Source organism: Triticum urartu, chromosome 3A (assembly GCF_056163025.1).
Source record: "Triticum urartu cultivar PI428250 chromosome 3A, HENAU_Tu73, whole genome shotgun sequence".
NCBI lineage: Eukaryota > Viridiplantae > Streptophyta > Magnoliopsida > Poales > Poaceae > Triticum > Triticum urartu.
This window is the reverse complement of record NC_141875.1, coordinates 89,615,132-89,636,178: the sequence shown is the minus strand read 5'-3', so window position 1 is coordinate 89,636,178 and position 21,047 is coordinate 89,615,132. Positions and strand designations below refer to the sequence as shown.

The 21,047-nt window shown below is 42.9% G+C and overlaps 1 pseudogene; it reads right to left on the bottom strand.

Moving 5' to 3' along the window:
• Positions 1 to 8,274: 8,274 nt before the first annotated feature.
• Positions 8,275 to 21,047, bottom strand: part of LOC125546688 (beta-fructofuranosidase, insoluble isoenzyme 4-like) — an 87,327-nt pseudogene continuing 74,554 nt past the window's right edge.

Below are 21,047 nucleotides of genomic sequence, written 5' to 3'. Positions count from 1 at the left end.
TATTTCTTCAATAGGAGGTAAATTCTTAACACCTTCAGCTTTAATACCCTTTTCTTTCATAGATTTCTTTGCCTCTTGCATATCTTCAGGACTGAGAAATAGAATATCCCTCTTCTTCGGAGTTGGTTTAGGAATAGGCTCAGGAATTGGCTCCGGAGGTGTCCAATTATTTTCATTTGTCAACATATTATTCAATAGAATTTCAGCTTCATCCGGTGTTCTTTCCCTGAAAACAGAACCAGCACAACTATCCACGTAATTTCTGGAGGCATCGGTTAGTCCATTATAAAAGATATCAAGTATTTCATTTTTCTTAAGAGGATGATCGGGCAAAGAATTAAGTAATTGGAGAAGCCTCCCCCAAGCTTGTTTCTTATGAGCAGGGAAATATTTAGCAGAGAAGTAATAAATCATATCCTGGGCACTACGCACACAACCAGGATCAAGAGAATTAAACCATATCTTAGCATCACCCTTTAATGAGAACGGAAATATTTTAAGGATGTAAAAGTAGCGAGTTCTCTCATCTTTAGTGAATAGGGTGGCTATATCATTCAATTTAGTAAGATGTGCCACAACAGTTTTCGATTCATAACCATGAAAAGGATCAGATTCAACCAAGGTAATTATATCAGGATCAACAGAGAATTCATAATCCTTATCAGTAACAAAGATAGGTGAAGTACCAAAAGCAGGGTCATGTTTCATCATAGCATTTAGAGATTGCTTACTCCATTTAGCTAATAATTTTCTAAGTTCAGTTCTATTTCTGCAAGCTAAAATGGCTAAAGAAGCATCTTGATCAAAAACATAACCCTTTGGAATGGCAAGTGGTTCTTCATCATCTCTTTCAGCAGTATCATCAGATTCAATATTTTCAATTTCTCTAGCCCTAGCAAGTTGTTCATCAAGAAAATCACTAAGTGGCATAGTAGTATCAGGCATAGAGGTAGTTTCATCATAAGTATCAAGCATAGCAGAAGTGGCATCGTGAATAACGTGCGACATATCGGAATGAATAGCAGAAGCAGGTGTAGGTGTCGCAAGCTTACTCAAAATAGAAGGTGAATCAAGTGCAGAGCTAGATGGAAGTTCCTTACCTCCCCTCGTAGTTGAGGGATAGATCTTGGTTTTTGGATCTCTCAAGTTCTTCATAATGATAAGTAGATATATATCCCAAGTGACTCAAAGAATAGAGCTATGCTCCCCTGCAACGGCGCCAAAAAATAGTCTTTATAACCCACAAGTATAGGGGATCGCAACAGTTTTCGAGGGTAGAGTATTCAACCCAAATTTATTGATTCGACACAAGGGGAGCCAAAGAATATTCTCAAGTATTAGCAGCTGAGTTGTCAATTCAACCACACCTGGAAACATAATATCTACAACAAAGTGTTTAGTAGCAAAGTAATATGATAGTGGTGATAACAGTAGGAAAAGGTAACAGTAGTAAAACTAGTATTTTTGGTATTTTGTAGCGATGATAGCAATAGCAACGGAAAAGTAAATAAGCGAAGAACAATATATGGAAAGCTCGTAGGCAATGGATCGGCGATGGAGAATTATGCCGGATGCGGTTCATCATGTAACAGTCATAACCTAGGGTGACACTGAACTAGCTCCAGTTCATTGATATAATGTAGGCATGTATTCTGAACATAGTCATACGTGCTTATGGAAAAGAACTTGCATGACATCTTTTGTCCTACCCTCCCGTGGCAGCGGGGTCCTTACGGAAACTAAGGGATATTAAGGTCTCCTTTTAATAGAGAACCGGAACAAAGCATTAACACATAGTGAATACATGAACTCCTCAAACTACGGTCATCACCTGTAAGTATCCCGATTATTGTCACTTCGGGGTTAACGGATCATAACACATAATAGGTGACTATAGACTTGCAAGATAGGATCAAGAACACTCATATATTGATGAAAACGTAATAGGTTCAGATGTGAAATCATCGCACTCGGGCCCTAGTGACAAGCATTAAGCATAGCAAAGTCATAGCAACATCAATCTCAGAACATAGTGGACACTAGGGATCAAACCCTAACAAAACTAACTCGAGTACATGATAGATCCCATCCAACCCATCACCGTCCAGCAAGTCTACGATGGAATTACTCACGCACGGTGGTGAGTATCATGAAATTGGTGATGGAGGATGGTTGATTATGACGATGGCGACAGATTCCCCTCTCCGGAGCCCCAAATGGACTCCAGATCAGCCCTCCCGAGAGGTTTTAGGGCTTGGCCGAGGCTCCGTATCGTAAAACGCGATGATTTCTTCTCTTTGATTTTTTCTCCCCGAAACTCAATATATGGAGGTGGAGTTGGAGTCGGACAGGCAATAGGGGGCCCACGAGGTAGGGGGGTGCTCCCTTGGGGGGCACGCGCGCTCCCACCCTCGTGGCAAGGTGGTGGCCCCCCTAGCCTTCATCTTTGGCAGGTATTTTTCTTATTTTCTGAAAAGTGTCACCGTGAAGTTTTAGGTCATTCCGAGAACGTTTGCTCCTGCACATAAATAACACCATGGTAATTCTGCTGAAAACAACGTCAGTCCGGGTTAGTTCCATTCAAATCATGCAAGTTAGAGTCCAAAACAAGGGCAAAAGTGTTTGGAAAAGTAGATACATTGGAGACATATCACGCATAATGATGATTGGCACCTATAGCTAGCAAGTTTCATCGGCACGAAGACCGGAACAGAGCAAATGAAGGGGGAGGAGGAGATGTCATTTTTGCTCACCAATGAACGCAGGGGCAGAGCTCGTTGAACACCAGACCCTCGCAGCGACAAAACAACTGCACATTTAAATCGAAAGATGAATAACATAGCAATTTTGTTTCTTCCGTCGACCTAACTAAAATTTTATAACAGGATGAGTGGGTTAGGGGGTCCTTGGCATCGATGGAACCCTAAATAGCAAGTATCATTGGTGCGAGATACATGTGGCGCTCGGCGTTGAACACTAGATTCACATCCCACAAGTGAAGCCGACGCCCGGCATCCCTCAACAATAGTTCCGGTGGCCGATGACGGTCGAACACCTTGGCGAATTTTCCTGGCAGCCTCTGCGATGAGGATTAAAGCCAAGTTTCGAAATTTCAAACAACCAAACCGACTTGAGTCAGTTTGGGTGTTTCAAGTTTCAACACTTGCCATTTAGTCGTCATCGCAGAGGCTGCCAGACAAATTCGCAATGGTGTTCGACCGCCATCGATGCCGAGAACAGTTGCTTTGGGACGTCGGCGTCACTTGTTGGACATGGATGTAGTATTCGACACCGACGGCCACATGTATCTCGCACTGACGATACTTGCTATTTAGGGTTCCATCGACACCGAGGAACCCCAAACCTCCTCGTCCCCGGGCGCCCTCTTTTTTCCTTTCCTTCTTCTCGTCTTCTTCTTCTTCTTCTTCTTCTTCTTCTTTCCTTCCTCTTCCTCCCTCCTCCTCCTCCTTCTACTCCTCTTATTCTTCTAAACTAAAACTAATCTAAAATAAACTAAACTAAAATAAAATAAAACTAAACTAAAACTAAAACTAAAACTAAAACTAAAACAGAAACTAAGCTAAAAGAAACTAAAAAACTAAACTAAAAAAAGTGGGGGAAGAACAAACCTGCAAGGGATCGCTGGTGGAGGGCGAGGTCGGCCGGTGGGGCAGGGCGACCCAGGGGCTGCAGGGAGGAGGGCGGGAGCGGGGCGGCCCAGCGCAGGCCTCTCCGGCAACGGGGCGCGGCGGGGTAGCGGGGCGATGGGCGCGGGGCGGGGGGAGGGCTGGACGGCGGCGAGGGCTGGGTCCGGTGGGCAGGGCTGGCGGGCGGCGGTGGCAGAGCAGCGGGGGAGGAGAGTGGCGGGCGAGCGGGAGGGAGACAGAGAAAGAGAGAGAGAGAGAGAGAGAGAGAGAGAGGGGAGACAGCTCGGCCCGTTAAGTGGACCTTCTTTGTCGTCTGCTAGCGGACGGTAAAGAGGGCTGCCATTTAGGGCTGGCCCACGTCTCCTCTTTGCCGTCCGCCGACGGATGGAAAAGAACTTGACCTAGCCACGCCGTGCCCTGTGGGGCCCACCTGGTCCTTTGCCGTCTGCCTTTTAGCTCTTGGCCGTCAGCTGGCTGACGGCAAAGAAGCCAGCCAGCTGACGGCAAATAGACTTTTTGCCATCTGCACTTTCTTTGCCGTCCGCTTTGTGGAAGTGGACGGCAAAGAGGCTCTTTGCCGTCAGCTGGCGGACGGCAAAGAGGTGGCAGACTGCAAATTGCCAGATTCCAGTAGTGTAAGCCTCTAGTCATATATAACACTTTGATATAGGATAGCTTGTGTTGGTGAGAACGACACCTATCGGATCACTGGGATCCCTTCTACAGTCGGCGGGCGCGGGGTCGCGAGATGGGTGACGATGGTGATCTCGCTGGCTTGGAAGTAATGACGCAGTTTCTTCGAGGCCATAAGGAGGCCGAAGAGCAATTTCTGCACACCGGAGTACCTTGACCTGGCGCGCCAAAGATGTCGGTGAGAACGACACCTATGGGATCACTGGGATCCCTTCTACGGTCGGCGGGCGCGGGGTCGTGAGAAGAGCATGTTTAGGAGCAAGCACACAGGTTGTTTACCCAGGTTCGGGTCGCAAGGATGCGTAAAACCCTAGTCCTGCTTTGGTGGATGAATTGAGTATTCTTGAGCTTTCTGAACTAGCTACGGTGGACGTGTTGTCCCAAAAATCCGAATCCCTCTCCTGGTCACCTTGGGCCTCCTTTTATAGGAAAAAGGGGCTGCCACAATGGCACACAGGAGGTGGAAAGGCCTACAGTGCGCGAGCTTATCGCACGGTATTACGGGACAAAGCACATTAAATGCGCTACGTAGGTGTCCATTAGCTTTATCGGGGACGGGAACGAGGCCCCTCCCGTCTGTCGCCGCTTTGCCTCGCTTCGACACACGCCCAGACCAGCGATGCATGCAGCGCCATGTAGGTAGGCAGGCAGCTGAGGTGGCACGGTGGTAGGGCCTTCATGAAGATCTGCATGCCGCCACGCTGGTGCTTGCTGATTTGGCCTGGAAGTTGCATGTTGCCACACAGGTGCCTGCCCAGCTGGTTGGGCTGGCAGCTGCATGCGAACGATGGTGGAGTCTTGGCTGATGCGGGCCTGGCAGTGGCCCTGCTAACGCCCTCGGCAAGGGTCTTGCCGGGGGCCCGACAAGGGTCTTGCCGTGGCGTTGCTGTCATCCCCGGCAAGGGTCTTGCCAGGGTTCTTGTGGATTTCCTCGGCTTGGATCCTGCCGAGGGTCGCCGTCTTCTAATCCTCATCTGATCTTGTGTTTATGATCTTGACGAAGATTTGCACGCCACCACAGAGGCGCCTCCCGAGCCTTGGTTGCAACACGGTTGTTTGGGTCGGAGCCTGTGGGCTCAAGGGTGGCTCGCTCTGTTGGTGTTGGGCAAGTTGCCCCGGCAAGGCTCTTGCCGGGGCTGCGGGGGGTAGCCTCGGCAAGGATCTTGCCGAGGCAGTCCACATCGCCCTCTTGCCCTCCTGTGCTTCTGGTCTCGGCGTCGCCTTGGTTGTCTTATGCTTCAGCTTCTCTCGGCTTCCCTCCTTTTCCCTGCTTGTGACCACGGCGCGTGGGTCCGACTGCCCATGCACAATTAAAGGGGTCAAAAGGAGAGCCCCTACTTTTGTACACCGATAGTTTGTACGGTTTAGAATAGTCAATGCTAGTTTGCTATCTTGGTTTGCATGTTGAGATTGATGATCATCCCATGCTAAGTTATTGTTTTGTTTTCTCGTATTGCTTTAGGAAAATGGTGCGACCACCACCACCACCATGTCGACTGTGCAAGTCAAGGTGCGCCAGCAGCCTTGCAACTGGCAAGTTGTTCGGCATCTACTTCCAGCTGAGTTTTCGTCATGCGGTAGTAAGAAGTTATATGAAATGTAACAACTATTTTTCAGTGTTTCATTAAAGCATTTTGTCATTTTGCTTTTTTTACACAAATCGTCCCATGCAATGTGAGGTTGAAATTCAACAAGCTGACAAGAGACACTATGACATCTGAGGCTCCTGGGGGCCGTACACTATGGAGGTCGAGAAAGGACGCAATATGTCATAAATTGGAGGAGATGGATGGGCCCGTTTCTTCGCCCGCATGCATCTTACTGATGGTGAGTTGATCAGCTTCTCCTTCAGAGCAGAAAGACCCAAGCTGGCTGTCATTTATATCAACCTGGTGGAAGATGATGATGATGATGATGATGATGATGAGGACCCACTTCATGAAGCCATCGTAGCTCAAAGAATGAGGCTGAGCAAGGAGGAGGTGTGCGACCTATGGGACATAATTCCCCAACGTGATGACTTTGTTGGGGTGCCATTCATGACCCACCTGACAAGTACCATGGTCGACTGGCATGATATGGTATGTTATAGTTACAAATGTAGATTATCCGATTATATGCTTAGTGTAGACTCCAATGATATGCTATGTGGAATCTAGTCGGTGATATGCTTTAGTGTAGAGTCCGATCACATGCTTATTAGTGTAGAATCCAAGGAACTATTAATAGTGTAGATAATTCATATATACTTATTAGCAGAATTCATGTTTAGTACAAATGTGTAGTATTGTGTCTTTTGATAGTGTACAAATCTATACTTAATAGAAATATATTTGCAAGAGTATGTGCGATGCTATTTATTAATTGATAAGTTTTTCTTATTCAAAAATTGCAAAGAGCCTATCTGTGAGTTGTGGTACCAAGCCTGATGAAGAAGGCTCAGCTGGACTACGCCTTACCGCAAGGGGCTCCGTCACCACCTGTACTTACCGCATGGACACAGACGGTTGCACACACTTAAACTCGGATGGGTGGAAGAGATTCATTGTTGGCATGAATCTTCGTGTTGGACAGGCCATCCTAATTACTATCAGGAACACCCAGCGCCCAGGCTTGAGGATGATGATCTTCGTCGATATCATCTAAAACTACATAGACTATATATACCTAGTAGAACTGTTATATATGTGTGGCTGTTAGGCTACCTAGCTAGTACTGCTTATCATATATGCTATATTCATGTGAGGATGCATGTTGACTATGTATGAGTACCTATAATGCTTTATGCTATTGTATGACTACTGTATGACTATATGATATTGTGGTTAATGAGATTGTTATCTTGTACATGTGAAGCTGCAGTTTATAAACTATAAACTGAAACGTGAAACAGGGCAAGAAACAGGGAAAATTGTGAAAGATATAGCAGTACCGCGGGTATAGAAATGCGCTACAGCTATTTAATAGTAGCGCGGTCAATCAAAGTGCTACTGATATAGTCAATATTAGTAGCACGGGTTCCTTCCGCGCTACTACTAACTGTTAGCTGTAGCGCCATAGTAGTAGCGCGGCTACCCACGCTACTGATAGCATCAAAACCCGCACTACTACTAGGGTTTTGTCTAGTAGTGCTAGGGCATATTTCCTTCAGATGCCTATTGGGAAAAGTAGACATCGTAGAGCCACGACTGATCGGCTTTGCTTTGGGGATTGGCTTATGGGCATTGCTAGATGTGCAGGAGAGAGAACATATGGGTGATTTTTTTGTGAGATTGAACGAAATAAATTTAGCGTATATGAGGCACCTCATCGATGAAGGTATTGGTCGGTAATTTTCTATAATTACATTATGATCTAACGGTTGTAGTTTTATGATAAACCCAATTAAAGGTTAGATATTTCTAATTTTTGTGGAAATTTCTATCATAATTCTCTTTATTCTTGTTAGCCCGTTAAGTACTTTTTATATATACTAGCAAAAAGGCACGTGCGTTGCAACGGGAGAAAAAAGAGACAGCCTCATAAGTAAGCATAACTCGAGGCCCCTTAGAAGATTTGCACATACGAAGGCCCTCTTTGAATTGCAGGATTTTCAGAATGTAGGAATAGGAAAAACACAGGATTCGAGTGGCATGTCCATTTGAATCCTATAGGATTAGTATAGAATGTTTGATGCCACAGAAAAAACAAAGGAATTGTAAAAGAGGCCGGAGTGGATGCTTGATTTCCAATGAAATGTAGTACACTTGATTTCATAGGAAAAAATCCTATAGGATTCAATCCTTTGAATCAAAGGACAAACATAGGAAAAAATCCTAAGGATTCTAACCGTCCAAATATCCTATGTAATTCCTTTGAATCAAAGGAGCCCTAAATACGCAATACTTGGCAGGGGATAACACTGAGAGTAAATTATAATATATGAATCCTAGAGTCAAGGAAATGAGCAGCTATGTTTTCCCTGTTTATGTGCTCTGATCGTGGTACTGCCGTTGTTGAAGGCATACATGTGTGCCCCGCTATCAACAACCGCTACGGAATAAACTCTGGTGATGATGCAGACCCTTCCGCCATCAAAGCTCTCCACCACTGACGGATCAATCTGCATGACACATCATTCATGTTCAGTTCTGACACAAAGTGCGTGAAGTGAACAACAGGAGAAATGAAATAGCTTCCCAGACTCACCAGAGTTTTCAGAGATATCTTCTTTTCCTTTTCAAGATCAAATTCAAAGAAGCCTCCATAGGCTGGTGTGTATAGTCCTGGTCTCAATGAAGAACTGTGCAAAGAAAAGAAAATAATTCTTTTTACTCTTTAGACATTTTTAGAGATAAATAAAACATTAAGGAAAAAACCAAAAGCATTAACCTTCTTAGATCAAAGTATATGAGTATCATGTCCTTCTGCTCTGACTTGTATACCCGGAAGTGAACAGCAGTGTGGTCCTCCATGTTGTCAGAGGCTAGGACAATAAGTCCAAATGACCCGATGCCGCCATGAACCGATGCACCCGCTTCCCGGCCGTGCTTCTCCACGTCCAAAAGTAAGGAAGGGTCGAAAGGATCGGCGCTGTCGATTGATGTCAGTTCAAAATCTAACTCGACATCACCTTGTTTCAAGACAACGATGCGTCGGATTAGCCATAGATGCTCTGAAAAATATACAGAACACCTAAGTATGCCGGTCCCTTTGTTACCAAATATGTTAAATTTTATATAATTACTAACTTGAGAAGACCCTACATCTTACTGGCCTGAAAATTTTCAAGGTAAATATGCAAGCCTGTCTGTGTAAAGGAACACTACAAAAAAATACACTTCCGTGATGATACGTGTTTGTCACAGTAGGTCGCGTTTTCTGTCATGTGTGTACATCTATGACGATTTTATGACAGAATCAAGATAGTCATACATGTGCTGTCGTAGAAGTGTTCCATGACATTACCAAAATTATCATCATGGAAGTGTCCACTTCCATGACGATAAATCGCGCGTCACAGAAGTGCTTTCGTCAATGGTGACCGACATGTGGCATCCACCATAACGGAACGCCGTTAAGCTATCGGGTTGGGTTTTGGATCCGATAACCCGTTAACAGCCCCGACCAATGGGGATTTTCCACGTGTAAAATCATCATTAGCTGGAGGAGACACATGTCAGGTCTGCGTTTGCACAGGTGTCACTCATCCAATGGGCGAGACGCGCCTATGATATGTTGACACGTGGACCGGCCCATCAAGTTTAAATGGGCCGGCCCAACTGAAGGCCCACAAGATTTTGCGGACCATAATGGGCCGGCCCAGCTAAAGGCCCGCGAGATTTTACGGACCATAATGGGCTGGCCCAGCTAAAGGCCCACAAGATTTTTGTGTGCCATAATGGGCCGACCCATTAATGTTGGCCCACAAGATTCTTGCGGATCATAATGGGCCGGCCCAGCTAAAGGCCCACGAGATTTTGCCAACATTAATGGGTCGGCCCAGCTGTAGGCCCACAAGATTTTGAGGACCCTAATAGGCCGGCCCATTAACTGGCTGCCATGTTTTGGGCCAAATGCCGGCCCATATTTGATCCGGTCCATTAATGGCCTGTCACGCTTCGGGCCTAATAGTGGCCCATATGGGATCCAGCCCGTTAAAAGCCTACCACGTTCTGGGCCAAATTACGGCCCAGATCAGGTCCGGCCCTTTAAGAGGCTTTGGGCTCAATTATGGCCCATATCAAATTCGTCCCGTCAACTGGACACTATGCTTTTGGGCCCACTTGCTAAAGGCCCACTTAGTAATTCGGCCTGATATTAGTTTTGGCCTGTTAAGGGCCCGTTTAACATTTCGGCCATATATTAATTTCGGCCTATTAAAAGCTCGTCATATAGTTGGGCCTAACTACGGCCCGGTTTGCATCTGATTGGGCCAAACAAGGACCGAGACAATTTTGGCCTGTTAAAAGCCCGTGATTTGATTCGCACAATCATGGGCCGGGGTTCATTTCGGGCTGTTGCCGGCCCGTGAGCTGTTCGACACGTTTCAGGCCCAACCTACATCGTGATTGCATGACGCCTCGATTATGTACCGTAATTTTATAGTTTGGCCGGTTTACTGCGAAGACAGGATATATATACAGTAAAATAACTATAGCATCGTGAATAAGAAAAAAACTAGACTATACAATAAATAAATTATGGCATATTACATCCACTAGGCATCAAAGTTCGCCACTATGATAATAAAGAACAAGCAGACAGCAGATTACATACACTGGGCATCAAAGGTCGACACCAGTGCAAATAAACACGCCGACAAAATAATATACAAAACCGACAGCACTTCAATAGAGTTCAAGAAAGTTTAGCCCTGCTAGGGAGCTGCAGTGCAAGCAGCTGAGCAAGATGATGAGACTGCGCTTGCTCAACACTTATATCTTCCTCACTCTGAAAGATAAACAAGCAGACAGATGACAGGTTTTGCACATAATAGTATCAGTGCTGACAATTCATCACATTTCTTACTGACGAATAAAGGTACACAGTTTAAAATTGCATTAACACAATATGGTATTGTTCAGGTCAAGACATGGTAGGAAATGACATTGTGAAGGAGTTGGCAGCTTCACGACACCATTGGATTACAGAACAAGAACTCATAAGTATCAATGGTTAGTGTGCTGTCAATTTATACCATTTCAGATTGGTAAATAAAGAGACGGTTTAAATAATAGTAGAATGATATGACATTGTTCATAGTTAAGACATTGCAGAATATGACATTGTGCTGTAGTGGGTAGGTTCACCACACCACTGGATTACGGATGAAGAACAGAAGCATACATGTCGTGCAAAAGAAGATCACTTGCTTTGTATAGTTTAATTTACATGGTATGAAGAAGGAACTTGGTTGTACAACTAAAAACTTAAATTGAGAAAGGACAAACTTTTGTTTATGAACTACATAATACACTTTAAACAAGCAATTTGATGCAAACACCAAAAATAAACAGCTGTTGCAGTCATGCCTAACCAAATATATACAACAAAGTTTGAAGGCTTGAGATGGACAAACTTACATTATTGGTGAAGAGAGGCTCTATAAAGGCCTTGTCCATGCTGATGGGGGGGGGATTCAAGAATTTTACCACATAATTTTCTTCAAAAACATTGCCTTTATTCTACATTTTGTTAAGAGTAAATATAGATGTGATAATATACGAAAAAATGGAGAATATTTAAGAGAAGATGAAGAGTGATGCTACATAACCAAGTAGCTATAAATGTAAGTGCAGCGATACATGCAAAAGGTACAGCCAAGAGCAATGCACAACTAAACTTCTTCAGTGCCAACCTTATGAGAAGAGTAAACATAGATCTGATGTGTAAAAAATGGAGGGCAAAGGAAAATAAGTTGCAGAGTGATGGTACATGAACAACTACCTGTCATTATAAGTACACTGATCAAGGAAAGCATGTACTTACAAGAACAATGCAGAGCTAAAAAAAATTGGCATTGGATATATTCTACACTAATGTAACCACTCATACATATCAGATAATTTGGAGCGAACAATTGATAAGCAAGCTATCATGCATACTGCTGTCACATAATGAACCAGGTATGTATGCAAGTACAGTGATACAGGACAACAGGTACTAACAAGAGCAAAGCAGCGGGCAGCATATTTGCGATATCCTGTCGTTCTTGTCAACCCGGAATTCTTCTTCGAGCTGATTTCCTGCAAAAAAGATCCGTACGTCACATGCAGAAAAGTAGAAGTTCAAATTGTCATGTGATTTCATAGACAGTACCTCATCCTGGGAACAAGACCAGTGCATAACAAGGTTTTTCGATTCAATGTCTTCTAAATTTAGCACAGGAGACTTCACCGGAAATTCGTTTATAGACTTACCATCAAAGTGTGATTTCCTCAGGTAACACCGATACTGCTGCAATGCTTCCTTGAAAAGCACAAGCAAGCTTTGCTCGTCATGACTATCTAGATTGACCCTCGCCTAGTTACAACAATGTAATGTAAATCATTGATGTGTTCAATCAAGAGAAAACAGGAAAATAATAACCATGAATAATAACACTTACACGTAAGTTGGACAGGAAGATGTGAAAATGGTGTTTGTCTTCACAATAATCTTCCCATGATGGGAATATATGCACGTAGTCCCTAAAAGCATTGAAAGCATTGTCTTTTAAACTGGGAATAAATGGAATGGGGTTCCAATCTGCAAGAATTGGCCGTCTCTGCAGTTGGGATAGGTCTTCGGCCAGTGTACTTGCTATACTTTTTGCTAGAGTGGGATTTTTCTGTGGTACAGCTGGTGCTATGGCAAATGAAATCGGTATACCTTTTGCTGGAGTGCAGGTCCTGTGTGGTGGGGCTAGTGGTGTGGCCAGTGAAGTATGGGTACAGTCTGCTGGAGTCGGTCCTACGTTTTGTGTCATTGGTTGTACAGCTAATATAAGTGGGGTGCTGTCTGATTTCTCCGGCACCACCATGTTTTTCAAGGACTTTGCTGGTGCTCCTTCAGGTTCGGCAATCACCATCTTCCTTTTTGATGTCTGATGCACAAGAACAACATTTGAGTGGAAAAACATGGTATGATGACAGAGGGAATATGTATTGATAATGGATGGGCATGGTATCTCGACATATATGATGAGTAAACTAAGCAGATGGCGGTGCAACAAAGTAGAAGAAATGCAAGACAACATATGCCAGATACCCGCAATCAATAAAACATTGCCAAATTAGAACAGGCACCTTGATGGGTGAACAGGACAGGCCATCTGCCTTTGACTCCTCGAGGTTAGAATAGTCATTAGGATCATATTCTGAACAAGAATCAACACGTGGGGAGCGTATGAGTTTCATTGCATCCAGAATGGCACTCAATGCCTTGGTGCCAATTTTGTAAGTCATTGCAGTGTTTAGCTTCAAGAGTGGACTGCTGCTAGTGCGACACAAAGCAGCTACACAGATCATAGTGTAGATATAACGGGAAAACCTTAAGCATCAGAGTAAAATCAGCAAAGTGGAACTTGCTGGAATATATGTGCTACTATTGCCGGTACGGCTAGAAAGGCTTCGGAGACCAGCTCTCTTCAAGTGAAGGTGCAGTACTGTTAATATTAGTGTAACTCTCAAAGGCGACACAGCTCCCCGCATTTCCTTGCTATTCTTATAGGATTCAAGTGGGCAGGTCACGAAAAATCCTATTCCTATGTTTACAAGATCCTACGAATCAAAGAGGCTCAAAGTGTCCATCACAACCGACCTTATAGACCTCTACACTGCAAATTTCCATGCTCATCTTCAGTACAAGGAACATACTGTACTACTATCATACTCCCTCCGTTCCAAAATATAAGTCTTGGTAGAGATTTCCACTATGGATCATATAAAGATGTATCCAAATACATTTTAGAGTGTACATTCACTCATTTTGCTCCATATGTAGTCCATGGTGGAATCTATACAAAGACTTGTATTTAGGAACGGAGAGAGTACATATTAAAGAAGAACGGAAGAGGAACATCGTAAAGAAGAGCAAGCCGATTTTGGATAATAAAATGCTGGTTGCGTAGTGCCCACACATGATGAACCAGAGCGCATTAAGAATGCAACTCCCAGCTGTCTCTCGACCATTTCAGGCGGTTGTATGAAGATCCTACGTCTCCTAACCCTTCTTCTTCCTCGTCTCTGATTTTTCCCATACAGAACACCGCACGGGCCGCCGGCCGGACCACCGGCCCCCACTGTCTGTGTTCCTCCGCTACCCCACCCCCGACCCAACCCCCACCCGCGTCGAGTTTTCTTCGTTCAGCGAGGCCCCATAACCACCCGAGCCCCTTCGATCGCACCGGCGAACTCCGGCGAGCTCTGAAAAATCGACTGACCCAATTTTGAAATTTAGTCTACCATGATTTAACTAGTGTGGAATATAAAAGGGGGAAACCATAAGCATTGGGAGTATAGTGTTGAGCGTGCCATGGCAAAGGCAACTTAGCAACCAAGACAAGAAATCAGAGTAAAGCAGTGGCGATCTATTTTCTTGTTGCGATAAATAAGTTGAGCAGATACGAAAGAGTACCGCCTCTAGTGTGGCGCCGTGTACGCATCTGCTGATAATTTGACAGTGCTGCGGTAGCGATGGCTGTCGGTGGTGTGGAAGCAGATCTAGGAGGGTAGACAGTGGCGGCGGGGCGCGGTAGACGAGACGGTCGTAGGAGCTGCGCGGGCAAGGTGGACGACGGTGGGGATGAAGTGAGAGGACGGGATGCAAGGATCCCGGTCCAAAGCCGTGGATGAGAGAGGTCGATCTCTTGTAATGGACGACGGTGTCGGGGTATCAGCTCCCGCATGGTGGACGACGACAGCGGTGGATGGGGTGGCGGACGGTGGCGGACGGAGGAGGGTGGGGTGGAGAGGGTGTTTTGGCACCCACGGAGTACGAATGGGGAAAACGGAGGTAGAGAGGAAGGGGGAACCATGTATTCAGGGAGCGCTTGTCTCAAATGCAAGGAAATTTACAAACTTAGCCCCCGTTTCAAATTTCTACTACATCACAGCAACATTAGTCGGTTGGGGATAAGACGGTAATCTCGCATACACCGAATATTTGCCAACGAGAGATTATTTTTGGCGCCCACTGATACGTCCATTTTGCATCATGCTTTTATATTGATACTTATTGCATTATGGGCTGTTATTTCACATAATATCACAATACTTATGGCTATTCTCTCTTATGTTATAAGGTTTACATAAGGAGGGAGAATGCCGGCAGCTGGAATTCTGGGCTGCAAAAGGAGCAAATATTAGAGACCTATTCTGCACAACTCCAAAAGTCCTGAAATTCCATGGAATAACTGATTATAAATAATTAAAAATCCTCATCAAAGATGAAGACCAGGGGGCCCACACCCTGTCCACGAGGGTGGGGGCGCCCCCCCTAGGGCACGCCCCCTACCTCATGGGCCCCCTGGTAGCTCTCCGATGACCATCTTCTCCTATATGAAGTCTTTCATCGAGAAAAAAACCAGAAGCAACCTTTCGGGACAAAACTCCGCCGCCACGAGGCGGAACCAATCTAGGGCTCCGGCAGAGCTGTTCTGCCGGGGAAACTTCCCTCCCGGAGGGGGAAATCATCGCCATCGTCATCACGAAAGCTCCTCTCATCGGGAGAGGGCAATCTCCATCAACATCTTCATCAGCACCATCTCATCTCAAAACCCTAGTTCATCTCTTGTATCCAATTCTTGTCTCCAAGTCCAGGATTGGTGCTAGTAGGTTGCTAGTAGTGTTAATTACTCCTTGTAGTTGATGCTAGTTGGTTTAATTGGTGGAAGATCATATGTTCAGATCCTTTATGCATATTATTACCCCTATGATTATGAACATGAATATGCTTTGTGATTAGTTACGTTTGTTCCTGAGGACAAGGGAGAAGTCTTTTTATTAGTAGTCATGTGAATTTGGTATTCGTTCGATATTTTGATGAGATGTATGTTGTCTAGCCTCTAGTGCTATTATGTGAACGTCGACTACATAACACTTCACCATTATTTGGGCCTAGAGGAAGGCATTGGGAAGTAATAAGTAGATGATGGGTTGCCAGAGTGACAGAAGCTTAAACCCTAGTTTATGCGTTGCTTCGCAAGGGGCTGATTTGGATCCATATATTGCATGCTATGGTTGGGTTTACCTTAACACTTTTGTTGTAGTTGCAGATGCATGCAATAGAGGTTAATCATAAGTGGGATGCTTGTTCAAGTAAGAACAGCACCCAAGCACCGGTCCACCCACATGTCAAATTATCAAAGTACCGAACACGAATCATATGAACATGATGAAAACTAGCTTGACAATATTCCCATGTGTCCTCGGGAGCACTTTTCCTTATATAAGAGTTTGTCCAGGCTTGTCCTTTTCTACAAAAAGGATTGGGCCACCTTGCTTTACTTTATTTACTTTTGTTACTTGTTGTTCATTACAAATTATCTTATCACAAAACTATCGGTTACTACTTATTTCAGTACTTGTAGAGAATACCTTGCTGAAAACCGCTTATAATTTCCTTCTGCTCCTCGTTGGGTTCGACACTGTTACTTATGGAAAGGACTACGATAGATCCCCTATACTTGTGGGTCATCAAGACTCTTTTCTGGCGCCATTGCCGGGGAGTGAAGCGCCTTTGGTAGGTGGAATTTGGTAAGGAAAAATTTATATAGTGTGCTGAAATTTACTGTCGCTTGTTACTATGGAAAGTAATCCTCTGAGGGGCTTGTTCGGGGTATCTTCACCCCGACCAGTAGAGCAAAGAGTTGCTCCTCAACCTAATGAACCTATTGAAAATGAAATTCCTTATGAGTATCCTTCGGGTATGATAGAAAAACTGCTAGCTAATCCTTTTACAGGAGATGGAACAAAGCATCCTGATGAACACCTAATATATGTGGATGAAGTTTGTGGATTATTTAAGCTTGTAGGTATACCCGATGATGTTGCTAAGACGAAGTTCTTTCCTTTATCTTTGAAGGGAGACGCATTGACATGGTATAGGCTATGTGATGATACGAGATCATGGAACTATAGAAGATTGAAATTGGAATTTCATCAAAAGTATTACCCTATGCATCTTGTTCATCGTGACCGCAATTATATATATAATTTTTGGCCTCGTAAAGGAGAAAGCATCGCTCAAGCTTGGGGGAGGCTTAAATCAATGTTATATTCTGCCCCAATCATGAGCTCCCAATAGAAACAATTCTTCAAAAAATTTATGCTCGGCTTTCTGAAAATAATCGTACCATGCTCAATACTTCTTGTGCTGGCTCTTTTATGATGAAGACCATTGAATTTAGATGGGATTTATTGGATAGAATTAAATGGAACTCTGAAGATTGGGATCTCGACAAAGGTAAGGAGTCAGGTATGACACCTAAGTTTGATTGTGTTAAATCTTTTATGGATACCGATACTTTCCGTAAGTTTAGCACTAAATATGGACTTGATTCTGAGATAGTAGCTTCTTTCTGTGAATCTTTTGCTACTTATCTTGATCTCCCTAAGGAGAAGTGGTTTAAATATCATCCTCCCATAGAAGTAAAAGTAGCTGCACCTATTAAAGTTGAAGAAAAGACGGTCACTTATAATGATCCTATTGTTCCTACTTGTTATGTTGAGAAACCACCTTTCCCTGCTAGGATAAAAGATCATGCTAAAGCTTCAACTGTGGTTCATAAAAGCAATACTAAAACATATACACCTCCTGAGAAAGTTAAAGTTGAACCTAATATCGCTATTGTTAAAGATCTCTTGTCTGGTAATATTAATGGGCATGCTATTCAGTTCTGCGGTGAAACTGCTAGAATTGCTAAACCTTGTGCTAAAGATAAAAATAGACCTGTGGTAGGCATGCCTCTTATTTCTGTTAAAATAGGATATCATTGTTATCATGGCTTATGTGATATGGGTGCTAGTGCTAGTGCAATACCTATTGACTTATACAAAGAAATTATGCATGACATTGCACCTGTTGAGTTAGAAGAAATTGATGTTACTATTAAACTTTCTGATAGAGATACTATTTCACCAATGGGAATTATTAGAGATGTTGAAGTCTTGTGTGGGAAAACTAAATATCCTGCTGATTTTCTTGTTCTTGGTTCCCCACAAGATAGCTTTTATCCCATTATATTTGGTAGACCCTTCTTAAATACTGTTAATGCTACCATAGATTGCACAAGGGATGTTGTTACTGTCGGCTTAGATGATATGACTCGTGAGTTTAATTTCTCTAAATTTAGTAAACAACACCGTGAAGAAGAATTGCCTAGTAAGGATGAAATTGTTGGTCTTGCTTCTATTGTCGTACCTCCTAGCGATCCTTTAGAACAATATTTGCTAGACCATGAGAATGATATGTTTATGAATGAAAGAAGGGAAATAGATGAAGTATTCTTTAAACGGGAACCTATTCTGGAACACAATTTGCCTGTTGAAATCCTAGGGGATCCCCTCCACCTAAGGGTGATCCCGTGTTTGAGCTTAAGCCGTTGCCTGATAATCTTAAATATGCTTATCATGATGAAAAGAAGATATATCCTATTATTATTGCTAACCTTTCAGAGCATGAAGAAGAAAGATTATTGAAAACTCTGAAGAAGCACCATGCTGCTATTGGATATACTCTTGATGATCTTAAGGGCATTAGTCCCACTCTATGTCAACATAAAATAAATTTGGAAGCAGATGCCAAACCAGTTCGTGATCCCCAACGATGTCTGAATCCTAAAATGAAAGAAGTGGTAAGAAAAGAAATACTAAAGCTTCTGGAGGCAGGTATAATTTATCCCGTTGCTGATAGTCAGTGGGTAAGTCCTGTTCATTGTGTCCCTAAGAAGGGAGGTATTACTATTGTTCCTAATGATAAAGATGAATTGATTACACAAAGAATTATTATAGGTTATAGGATGGTAATTGATTTCCGCAAATTAAATAAGGCTACTAAGAAAGATCATTACCCCTTACCTTTTATCGATGAAATGCTAGAAAGATTATGCAAGCATACACATTACTTCTTTCTAGATGGTTATTCTGGTTTCTCTCAAATACCTGTGTCGGCTAAAGATCAATCAAAGCCTACTTTTACATGCCCTTTTGGTACTTTTGCTTATAGACATATGCGTTTTGGTTTATGTTATGCACCTGCTACCTTTCAAAGATGCATGATGGCTATATTCTCTGACTTTTGTGAAAAGATCTGTGAGGTTTCATGGACGACTTTTCCGTCTATGGATCTTCTTTTGATTATTGATTGAGCAATCTTGATCGAGTTTTGCAGAGATGTGAAGGAAGTAATCTTGTATTGAATTGGGAAAAGTGCCACTTTATGGTTAATGAAGGTATTGTCTTGGGGCATAAAGTTTCTGAAAGAGGTATTGAAGTTGATAAAGCCAAGTTTGATGCTATTGAAAAGATGCCATGTCCCAAGGACATCAAAGGTAAAGAAGTTTCCTTGGTCACCCCGGATTTTATAGGAGGTTCATTAAGGACTTCTCAAAAATTTCTCGGCCTCTGACTAATTTATTACAAAAAGATATACCATTTGTCTTTGATGATGATTGTGTAGAAGCATTTGAAATACTTAAGAAAGCAATAGTCTCTGCACCTATTATTCAGCCACCTGATTGGAATTTAGACTTTGAAACTATGTGTGATGCTAGCGATTATGCTGTAGGTGCTGTTCTAGGGAAAAGAGTTGATAAGAAATTAAATGTTATCCATTATGCTAGTAAGACTCTAGACAATGCTCAAAGAAATTATGCTACTACTGAAAAAGAACTTTTAGCAGTTGTATTTGCTTGTGATAAGTTCAGACCTTATATTCTTGATTCTAAAGTAACTATCCACACTGATCATGCTACTATTAAATATCTTATGGAGAAGAAAGATGCTAAACCTAGACTTATTAGATGGGTTCTCTTGCTACAAGAATTTTATTTGCATATTGTTGATAAAAAGGAGCTGAGAACCCCGTTGCAGACAACTTATCTAGGTTAGAAAATGTTCTTGATGACCCACTACCTATTGATGATAGCTTTCCTGATAAACCATTAAATGTCATAATTACTTCTCGTAGTACCCCTTGGTATGCTGATTATGCTAATTACATAGTTGCTAAATTTATACCACCTAGCTTCACATACCAACAAAAGAAAAAGTTCTTCTATTATTTGAGACATTACTTTTGGGATGACCCACATCTTTATAAAGAAGGAGTGGATGGTGTTATTAGACGTTGTGTACCTGAGCATGAACAGGAACAGATCCTATGCAAGTGCCACTCCGAAACTTATGGAGGACACCACGCGGGAGATAGAACTGCACATAAGGTATGGCAATCTGGTTTTTATTGGCCTACTCTCTTCAAGGATGCCCGTACGTTTGTCCTATCTTGTGATTCAAAGAATTGGTAATATTAGTAGACGTCAAGAAATGCCTATGAATTATTCACTTGTTATTGAACCGTTTGATGTTTGGGGCTTTCATTATATGGGACCTTTTCCTGCCTCTAATGGATATACACATATTTTAGTTGATGTTGATTACGTTACTAAGTGGGTAGAAGCTATTCCAACTAGTAGTGCTAATCATAACACTTCTATTAAAATGCTTAAAGAAGTTATTTTTCCGAGGTTTGGAGTACCTAGATATTTAATGACTGATGGTGGTTCACATTTTATTCATGGTGCTTTCCGTAAAATGCTTGCTAAATATGACGTCAATCATAGAATTGCATCTCCGTATCACCCACAGTCTAGTGGTCATGTAGAATTGACTAATAGAGAACTCAAATTAATTTTGCAAAAGACTGTCAATAGGTCTAGAAAGAATTGGTCCATGAAACTTGATGATGCATTATGGGCCTACAGAACTGCATATAAAAATCCTATGGGTATGCCTCCGTATAAAATGGTACATGGAAAAGCATGTCACTTACCTCTCGAACTAGAACATAAGGCATATTGGGCTATTAAAGAGCTCAACTATGATTTCAAACTTGCCGGTCAAAAGAGGTTATTTGATATTAGCTCACTTGATGAATGGAGAACCCAAGCTTATGAAAATGCCAAGTTGTTTAAAGAAAAGGTTAAAAGATGGCATGACAAAAGGATACAAAAGCGTGAGTTTAATG